The following is a 10,438-nucleotide window of genomic DNA, read 5'->3' on the forward strand; positions in this document are numbered from 1 at the left end:
AGATACAGCACTGAAACAGGCCCTTCGGCCCACCGAGTCTGTGCCGACCATCAACCACCCATTTATATTAATCCTATATTAATTCCATATTCCTACCACATCCCCACCAGTCCCTATATTTCCCTACCAGCTACCTGCACTAGGGGCAATTTACAATGGCCAATTTACCTATCACCTGCAAGTCTTTGGCAGTGGGAGGAAACTGGAACACCCGGCCAAAACCCATGCGGTCACAAGGAGAACTTGCAAACTCCACACAGGCAGTACCCAGAATCGAACCCGGGTCCTTGGAGCTGTGAGGCTGCAGTGCTGACCGCTGCACCACTGTGCCACCCATTCATTCTGTACCTTTCAATTCTGTAAATTTTGTCTGTTCTATTTCAGATTTTATATTTAATATGTGACCATGGTGACAGAGTTTATTTAGATCTGATAGTGAGTTTGTTTTTGGACTGTGATTGATGTATCAACCTGTCAGCTGTACTGAATTGGAGTGAAATAGAAACAACTTCTGTCTCTCCTGCCGTTGTTTGACTGTTGGATTGAAAATGTGTCTCTTGACTTTGGGATCAGTGTCTGTCTGACTACTTCTTTTGTTTGTTCCAGTGGAACTGATGAGCTGGCAGTATCTCTGTGCTTTGGGAGTGATCCTGTACCGACTGTGTGTTGGAACGAGATCACTGCACTGTTCCTTGTGTCCAAGAATCACCACATCCATTCAGGTTCCTTCATGTATTTTCCTGCAGGAATGAAAGAACTGGTGAGGTAGAAGATACAAAAGCGATCAATGTAATCGTCCCAATAATAATCATTATGAACAATCACAAAATGAAAACCAGGAACACAAACAGTGTCAGTGTCTGACGCCACTGCAGTACTGCAGTATTCAGCTTCTGTTTACCAGGTGTTTGCAGTGGTTTTACAACAAGTTTGTGACATTCAGAAACAACACAAGTCCTGCACTGCTCAATGACTGGGACTGTCCGATGGAGCAGTGACCTTTACACAGTCACATTTCTATTTCAACAGAAAACAAGCAGCCACTGTTTAAAATGTGCCTTTCACACTTCTCACCTTGTGTCTGCAATAAATGCTCTTTGTCTAACTGTCCACATCGTTATTTTGCAGCTATTTTCCCCCCACTGTTCACGATCCAACAAACAGTGAGAGACTGGAACTAAAGCAGGAAAATTCCCTCTCCATTGGGTGGTGAAATTGTCAGTGATTTTCAATAGTGATTTCTTCCCATTGTGTCTCCCTGAGCCTGTACAGACACTGTCCGAGAATGAACTCTCCCTTCCCCGTGTCCCCGGCTCACTTCATGTTCCGGGAGCAGCTCCTGCTCCACAGTGTCTGTTACAAACACTCCCCGACTCCCCCTCAACTTCCCACCACTCAATGCTAATCTCTGAGCACATCTGCGGACGCGCTCCCAAAGCAGTGGCTGCTGGAAGCAGATGCTGTTTGTTCCCTTCCCCCAGGCCCGGGAAGTCTCCATTAGCAGCTGATTTAAAGCATCTTCCCCTGATTGAGTGAATGGCCTCACAGACTGGGTTGGGGAAAGGCTGCGTGTGCGCACCACTCCTCATTGTGACGTCTCACAGGGGGCGGGGCTATGTCGCGCGTGCGCAGATCTTTGCAGCAATTCAGCATTCAAACATCAATGGGAACTTTCCCCATTTCACCCTCATCAAAGTCCCAAAGAAAGTGAAGAAGGGCTTGGACTGGAGGGAGGGCGGGGCGGGGTAGGGGGAACCTAGAACCCAGGAAGCTGCCCACTTGCCCCATTTAGATGCTCAATTTGCGGTCATTCCCTGCAGGGGGTTTGTTATTATTGAGCCCCTCCTGATAAAACAATCAGATAGAAAGAGGGGAGAAAGGAGGGAGCCGGTGTGTTTGCTGGGACCTTGCAGAATTCATTTCAGCAGCAAAAGTCCCGGGTTATATTAACCCGAGTGAAACACGCTGTCAGTGAGAGGAAAACCGAACGGCCTTTTTCATCTTTTCATTGGAAACAAAGTAGAGCCGGAAGTGCGGCGAGCAGAGCAGACACACAAGCTCAATGAAAGGAGAGCTCGGCTGTCCCTGAGTTTCAGCTCCCAGCTCTTACATTTCCTCATCCACACTGTCTTTACTGTGGATGTTCAGGGGTTCCTTGTCGGATCTGAGGACTGTATCCATTAAACATTCTGAGTCAGGAGATCCACACACTCTCTGTTATCAAGATTTATGGGCAGGAATGTTTCAAAACTTTGTCTATTAAATCATTGTATTATTCACAGAACTGATGAGGCAATCGGTTCATTATTCAGGCCTTGAACTTGGTTTGGGAAGACCGAAAACTGAGAGGTTCAGCACCTTTCCACTTCTTCACTAATATAACTGATTTTTTTGATGAAGAAAGAGAAAAGGTTGATGAAGGGAAAGCAATGGATGTTGTCTATATGGATTTTAAGAAAGCGTTTGACAGACTACCACATAAAAGACTGGGTAACAAAACTGAGGTTCCTGGAATAGGAGGGTCAGTATCTGCTTCGATTAAAAAATGGATGAAATATCAAGAAAAGCGAGTTGTGATATTTGGTTGTTTTTCAGAATGGAAGATGGTGAACAGTGATGTCCACAAGGGTCAGTGTCAGGACCACCATATATATAAATGACTTGAATATTGGAATCACAGAGTCACAGAATTGTTACTGCACAGAAGAAGGCCATTTGGCCCATCGTGTCTGCACTGACTCTCCAAATGAGCAATTCACCTCATGTCACTTCCCCGTCTTCTTCCCATAATCCTGCACATTCTTCCTTTTCAGATAACAGTCTAATTCCCCTTTGAATGCTTCAATTGAGCCTGCCTCCATCACATTCTCAGGCAGTTCATACTTTAACCACTCGCTGTGTGAAAAAGTTTTTCCTCATGTCGCTTTTGCTTCTTTTACCAATTACTTTAAATCTGTGACCTTTCGTTCTCAATCCTTTCACAAGTGGGAACAGTTTCTCCGTATCCACTCTGTCCACACCCCTCATCATTTTGAATACCACTATGAAATCTCCTCTTCGCCTTCTTTTCTCCAAGGAAAACAATCCTAACTTCTCCAATCCATCTTCATAACTGAAATTCCTCATCCCTGGAACCATTCTCATGAATCTTTTCCATAATCTCTCCAATGCCTTCACATCTTTCCTAAAGTGCGGCACCCAGAAGTGGACGCAATACTTCAGCTGAGGCTAGTGTCTTATACAAGTTCAACATGACCTCCTTGTTCTTGTACTCTATGCCTCTATCACTAAAGCCGAGGATACTGTATGCTTTATTAACCACTCTCTCAACCAATGACATATAACCCCAGTCCCACTGCTCCTGCACCCCCTTTAGAATTGTACCCTTTATTCTATATTGTCACTCCATGTTCATCCTACCAAAATGAATCAATTCACATTTCTCTGCATTGAACATCACCTGTCATCTGTCCTCCCATTCCACCAACTTGTCTATGTCCTTTTGAAGTTCCACACTATCATCCTTACAGTTCACAATGCTTCCAATTTTCGTAACATCCATAAATTTTTAAATTCTGCCCTGTACACCAATGTCTGGGTCATTAATATATATCAGGAAAGGCAAGGGTCCCAACACTGACTCCTGGGGAACTCCACTACAAACATTCCTCGAGCCCGAAGAACATCCATTGATCACTACTCTTTGTTTCCTGTCACTCAGCCAATTCCATGTCCATGTCACTACTGTCTCTTTTATTCCATGGGTTATAACTTTGCTCACAAGTCTGTTGTGTTGCATTGTATCAAACTCCTTTTGAAAGTCAATAAAAGCAAAATACTGCAGATGCTAGAAATCTGAAATATAAACAGAAAGTGCTGGAAATACTCAGCAGGGCTGGCTGCATCTTGAGAGAGAGAAACAGAGTTAACATTTCAGGTCAGTGACCATTCAGATGCTGTCAGACCTTTTGAAAGTCCATGTCCACCACATCAACAGCATTGCCCTCATCATCCCTCTCTGTTACCTCATCAAAAATCTCCAGCAGGACAGTTAAACATGATTTTCCCTTAAGAAATCCATGCTGTCTTTCCTGAATTAACCCACATTTGTCCATGGGACTATTAATTTTGTCCCGAATTATTCTTTCGAGAAGTTTTCCCACCACCGAAATTGAACTGACTGGGGAGTGAGACGAGGTGAGTTGCTTTAGCAGAGAGCCAGCATGGGTTCGTCAGGCCGAATGGCCTCCTTCTGTGCTTTAGCCATTCTCTGATTGTATGATTCTAGCAACAACTGTTGGTGGAGAGGCAGTGATGCAGGAATGGGTTGACAGAAAGGGGAAAGTCTGGGCTGGTGTGTGTTTGCAGCATTTGCAGCTTGTGTTCGGGTTTGTGAATAAAGGTGATTTGGAAGCAGTGTTCCAAATTGAAGTGTTTATTGGAAGCAAGAAGTTGATGTCAATGAATAATAAAATATGTTAAGATGAAGCGTGGTGTGATTGTGGGCAGCAGTAAATATCGTGTTGGTGAATTATTTGTGTTAATAAACTTCCACTGCACCCTCTGCTGCAGGCTGCTGTTTATATCCAGCTGTGCATTAGTGCTGTGTGTTAACTAGATAAACGTTTGTTTCAACGCTGTTTATAAAGCAATAGCATTGCACTCAAACAGTCCCAGACATAGCAACACACGTACAAAAGCAAAATACTGCGGATGCTGGAAATCTGAAACATAAACAGAAAATGCTTGAAATAGTCAGCAGGTCTGGCAGCATCTGTGGAGAAAGAAACAAAGTTAATGTGAGCTAAGGAAACAGACCTGAACTGTGAACTGTTTCTCTCTGCACAGATGCTGCCAGACCTACTGAGCATTTCCAGCATTTTCTGTTTCTATTACAGCAACACCTTTGATCAGCAGTAGCGGTGATAGTGCGAGCCAGGGGGCAGCCGGGAAGGTAAGTTTCACGATAAAGTACTTACCTGGCGATTCGGCGGACGCGGACACGAGGACTTCTGGGTAAGTGAACTTATATATTCGGGCAGTGGCTAAACCCGAAACACTACACGTGTAGTGTCTCCCACCCATCCTCCTCCTCCATGCCATCCTCCTCCTCCAACCAAAAAAAAGGACTCTTGTGTGGAGGGTTTGGTAAGGTAAGGTTTTCCTTTATATTTTTTTATTCTCTGTTGTCAATTTAGAGCAGAGGGGATGGAAACTAGGGCAGTTGCATGCTCCTCTTGCAGGATGTGGGAGGTAAGGGTCACCACTTGTGTCCCTGCTGACTTCACCTGTGAGAAGTGCACCCAACTCCAGCTCCTCAGAGACCGCGTTAGGGAACTGGAGCAGGAGCTGGATGAACTTCGGATCATGCGGGAGGCAAAGGGGATGATAAAGAGCAGTTACAGGGAAGTACTGACACCGAAATCACAGGATAAAGGTAGCTGGGTGACAGTCAGGGGAGGGAAAGGGAATAGGCGCACAGTGCAGGGATCCCCTTTGGTTGGCGGGGTGGGGGGACCTACCAGGGGAAAGCCACAGTGGCCAGGTCTCTGGCACTGAGTCTGGCTCTGCGGCTCAGAAGGGAAGGGTGGAGAATAGGAGAGCGATAGTGATAGGAGATTCAATGGTTAGAGGAACAGACAGGAGATTCTGTGGTCGCGAACGAGACTCCCGGATGGTATGTTGCCTCCCGGGTGCCAGGGTTAGGGATATCTCGGATCGAGTCTACAGGATTCTTAAGGGGGAGGGGGAGCAGCCAGAAGTCATGGGACATATCGGTACCAATGACATAGCTCAGAAAAGGGATGAGGACCTGAAAAGCAAATATAGGAGTTCGGTTGGAAGGTAAAAGGCAAGACGAGCAGAGTAGTAACCTCAGGATTGATACCGGTGCCACGTGCTTATGAGGCTAGAAACAGAGAGCGAGTGCAGCTGAACACGTGGCTACAGAGCTGGTGCAGGAGGGAGGGCTTCAGTTATGTGGATCATTGGGATACCTTCTGGGGAAGGTGGGACCTGTACAAGAAGAACGGGTTGCATCTGAACTGGAGGGGCAGCAATATCCTGGGCGGGAGGTTTGCTAGAGCTCTTCGGGAGGGTTTAAACTAGTTTGGCAGGGGGATGGGAACCGGAGCTATGGATAAGTGGATGGGGTAGCTGTTGAACAGGCAGATACAGAGTGCAGAGAGTCTGTCAGAAAGGTTAGACAGTTGACAGGGCAAAGTTTCAGCCAGTATGATGGGTTGAAGTGTGTCTATTTTAATGCAAGAAGTGTCAGGAATAAGGTTGATGAACTTAGAGCATGGATCAGTACTTCGAGCGAGGATGTTGTGGCCATTACGGACACTTGGATATCACAGGGGCAGGAATGGATGTTGGATGTTCCGGGGTTTAGATGTTTCAAAAGGAATAGGGAGGGAGGTAAAAGAAGTGGGGGAGTGGCATTGTTAATCAGGGATAGTATCACAGCTGCAGAAAGGGAGGTCATCGAGGAGGGTTTGTCTACTGAGTCATTATGGGTGGAAGTCAGAAACAGGAAAGGAGCAGTCACTTTATTGGGAGTTTTCTATAGACCCCTCAATAGCAACAGAGACACGAGGAACAGATTGGGAGGCAGATTTTGGAAAGGTGCAGAAGTAACAGGGTTATTGTCATGGGTGACTTCAACTTCCCTAATATTGATTGGAACCTCCTTAGTGCAAATAGTTTGGATGGAACAGTTTTTGTCAGGTGTGTCCAGGAAGGTTTCCTGCCTCAATATGTAGATAAGCCGACTAGAGGGGAGGCTATGTTGGATTTGGTGCTTGGCAACGAACCAGGCCAGGTGGCAGATCTCTCGGTGGGAGAGCATTTCGGTGATAGTGATCACAACTCCCTGACCTTTGCTATCGTCATGGAGAGGGACAGGAGCGGACGGGATGGGAAAATATTTAATTGGGGGAGGGGGAATTACAATGCTATTTGGCAGGAACTGGGGTGCATAAATTGGGAACAGATGTTCTCAGGGAAATGCACGACAGAAATGTGGAGGTTGTTTAGGGAGCACTTGCTGCGACTGCTGGATAGGTTTGTCCCGATGAGGCAAGGAAGGGATGGTAGGGTGAAGGAACCTTGGATGACAAGAAATGTGGAACAGCTAGTCAAGAGGAAGAAGGAAGCTTACTTAAGGTTGAGGAAGCAAGGATCAGACAGGGCTCTAGAGGGTTACAAGGTAGCCAGGAAGGAACTGAAGAATGGACTTAGGAGAGCTAGAAGGGGACATGAAAAAGTATTGGCGGGTAGGATTAAGGAAAATCCCAATGCGTTCTACACATCTGTAAGGAACAAGAGGATGGCCAGAGTGAGGGTAGGGCCAATCAGGGATAGTGGAGGGAACTTGTGCCTGGAGTCGGAGGAGGTAGGGGAGGTCCTAAATGAATACTTTGCTTCAGTATTCACTAGTGAGAGGGACCTGGTCGTTTGTGAGGACAGCGTGAAACAGGCTGATATGCTCAAACAGGTTGAAGTTAAGAGGGAGGATGTGCTGGAAATTTTGAAAGACATGAGGACAGATAAGTCCCTGGGGCCAGACGGGATATACCCAAGGATATTAAGGGAAGCGAGGGAAGAGATTGCCGCGCCTTTGGCGATGATCTTTGCGTCCTCACTGTCCACTGCAGTAGTACCAGATGATGGGAGGGTGGCAAATGTTATTCCCTTGTTCAAGAAAGGGAATAGGGATAACCCTGGGAATTACAGACCAGTCAGTCTTACGTAGGTAGTGGGCAAATTATTGGAGAGGATTCTGAGTGACAGGATTTATGATTAGTTGGAAAAGCATAGTTTGATTAGAGACAGTCAGCATGGCTTTGTGAGGGGCAGGTCATGCCTCACAAGCCTTATTGAATTCTTTGAAGATGTGACAAAACACATTGATGAAGGAAGAGCAGTGGATGTGGTGTATATGGATTTCAGCAAGGCGTTTGATAAGGTTCCCCATGGTAGGCTCATTCAGAAAGTAAGGAGGCATGGGATACAGGGAAAGTTGGCTGTCTGGATACAGAATTGGCTGGCCCTTAGAAGACAGAGGGTGGTAGTAGATGGAAAGTATTCAGCCTGGAGCTCGGTGACCAGTGGTGTTCCACAGGGATCTGTTCTGGGACCTCTGCTCTTTGTGATTTTTATAAATGACTTGGATGAGGAAGTGGAAGTCTGGGTTAGCAGGTTTGCCGATGACACGAAGGTTGCTGGAGTTGTGGATAGTGTGGAAGGCTGTTGTAGGTTGCAACGGGACATTGACAGGATGCAGAGCTGGGCTGAGAAGTGGCAGATGGAGTTCAACCTGGAAAAGTGTGAAGTGATTCATTTTGGAAGGTCGAATTTGAATGCAGAATGCAGGCTGAAAGACAGGATGCTTGGTAGTGTGGAGGAACAGAGGGATCTTGGGGCCCATGTCCATAGATCGCTCAAAGTTGCCACCCAAGTTGATAGGGTTGTTAAGAAGGCATATGGTGTGTTGGCTTTCATTAACAGGGGGATTGAGTTTAAGAGCCGTGAGGTTATGCTGCAGCTCTATAAATCCCTGGTTCAACCACACTTGGAATATTGTGTTCAGTTCTGGTCGTCTCATTATAGGAAGGATGTGGAAGCTTTAGAGAGGGTGCAGAGGAGATTTATCAGGATGCTGCCTGGACTGGAGGGTATGTCTTACGAAGAAAGATTGAGGGTGCTAGGGCTTTTCCCATTGGAACGAAGAAGGATGAGAGGTGACTTGATAGAGGGGTACAAGATGATGAGAGGCATAGATAGAATGGATAGTCATAGACTTTTTCCCAGGGTGGAAAGGGCTATCACCAGGGGGCATAATTTTAAGGTGATGGAGGAAGGTTTCGGGGAGATGTCAGAGGTAGGTTCTTTACACAGAGAGTGGTGGGTGCGTGGAATGCACTGCCAGTGGTGGTAGTAGAAGCAGATACATTCGGGACATTTAAGCATCTTTTGGATAGGTACATGGATGATAGTAGAATGAAGGGTATGCAGGTAGTTTTGATCTTAGAGTAGGTTAAAGGTTCGGCACAACATCGTGGGCCGAAGGGCCTGTACTGTGCTGTACTGTTCTATGTTCTATAACACAGGTGTTGGGAGGCTCAGCCTGGCTACGCAATGTTACAAGGACGCTGAGTAACACCATCGACAACGGGACAGAGAGAAAAACACACAGAAAACTAATAGACTGTGAGGAAATAAAAGTGAGGGACGGAGAGAGAGAGACAGACAAAGAAACTGAGATGGAGAAACAAGGCATTTGTATGATTGTATTCTCCCTGTTGTCTAAAGGTATTTCCTGTTGTGTAAATATGTTTTCTGTTGTGTAAAGATGTACCCTGTTGTTGTGTAAAGGTTTTCCCTGTTATTGTTTTATTTTCTGTTACTGACCGTCTCCTCACTGTGACCATTTGTCCTGGTTTTATTGTGGCCAACATCACCATCTGGTGGTGGAGAGGAGGCTCTGCAGGAAGGGGTTGACAAAGTGGGAGAGACTCGGCTGTTCCGTGTTTGCAGCTTGTGTTCGTGTGAGCAAAAGTGATTTGTTACTGATTGATGTGTTCACTAGAAGGAAAAAGCTGATTGCAGTCGAGCACATCTTGTTATTATGGGTAAAATACTTGATATTTTGAAAGTGAACTGTTTGTGTTACTACCAAACATAAATAGCAGAGAATGGTTTCGATCCATCGACCTCTGGGTTATGGGCCCAGCACGCTTCCGCTGCGCCACTCTGCTAACTGTTGGTTTAAATTTTAGCTGCCCGTTAGTGAAATATGTTCATTTCCCCAATGTTTTTATAAAAATAGGATTGCAGTCGGATTTCTCAAGAATCCCGGACTCAGCAACACACGTGCTGACGGACTCACCCTCACTGCACAATGACACAAGGACACAGAGTAACAGCACCGACAATGAGGCAGGCAGAGAAAGACACACAGAAAACCGGGCAGAGATCATTCGGACCCAGAAAGGAACAGACAGAGAAAGACACACAGAAAACCAGGAAGAGATCATTCGGACCCAGAAAGGAACAAACAGAGAAAGACACATAGAAAAGCAGGAAGAGATCATTCGGACCCAGAAAGGAACAGACAGAGAAAGACACACAGAAAAGCAGGAAGAGATCATTCGGACCCAGAAAGGAACAGACAGAGAAAGACACACAGAAAAGCAGGAAGAGATCATTCGGACCCAGAAAGGAACAGACAGAGAAAGACACACAGAAAAGCAGGAAGAGATCATTCGGACCCAGAAAGGAACAGACAGAGAAAGACACACAGAAAAGCAGGAAGAGATCATTCGGACCCAGAAAGGAACAGACAGAGAAAGACACACAGAAAAGCAGGAAGAGATCATTCGGACCCAGAAAGGAACAGACAGAGAAAGACACACAGAAAACCAGGAAGAGATCA

General features: G+C 46.0%; 1 non-coding gene across 1 annotated transcript; it reads right to left on the bottom strand.

Annotated features, from left to right (window-relative positions):
* Positions 1-9,689: 9,689 nt before the first annotated feature.
* trnam-cau (transfer RNA methionine (anticodon CAU)) lies at positions 9,690-9,761 on the bottom strand. The gene has a single exon. It is a non-coding gene; the product is annotated as a tRNA-Met (tRNA).
* Positions 9,762-10,438: the final 677 nt, after the last annotated feature.

This window comes from Heterodontus francisci, unplaced genomic scaffold, assembly GCF_036365525.1.
Source record: "Heterodontus francisci isolate sHetFra1 unplaced genomic scaffold, sHetFra1.hap1 HAP1_SCAFFOLD_51_2, whole genome shotgun sequence".
In the NCBI taxonomy this organism is placed as follows: domain Eukaryota; kingdom Metazoa; phylum Chordata; class Chondrichthyes; order Heterodontiformes; family Heterodontidae; genus Heterodontus; species Heterodontus francisci.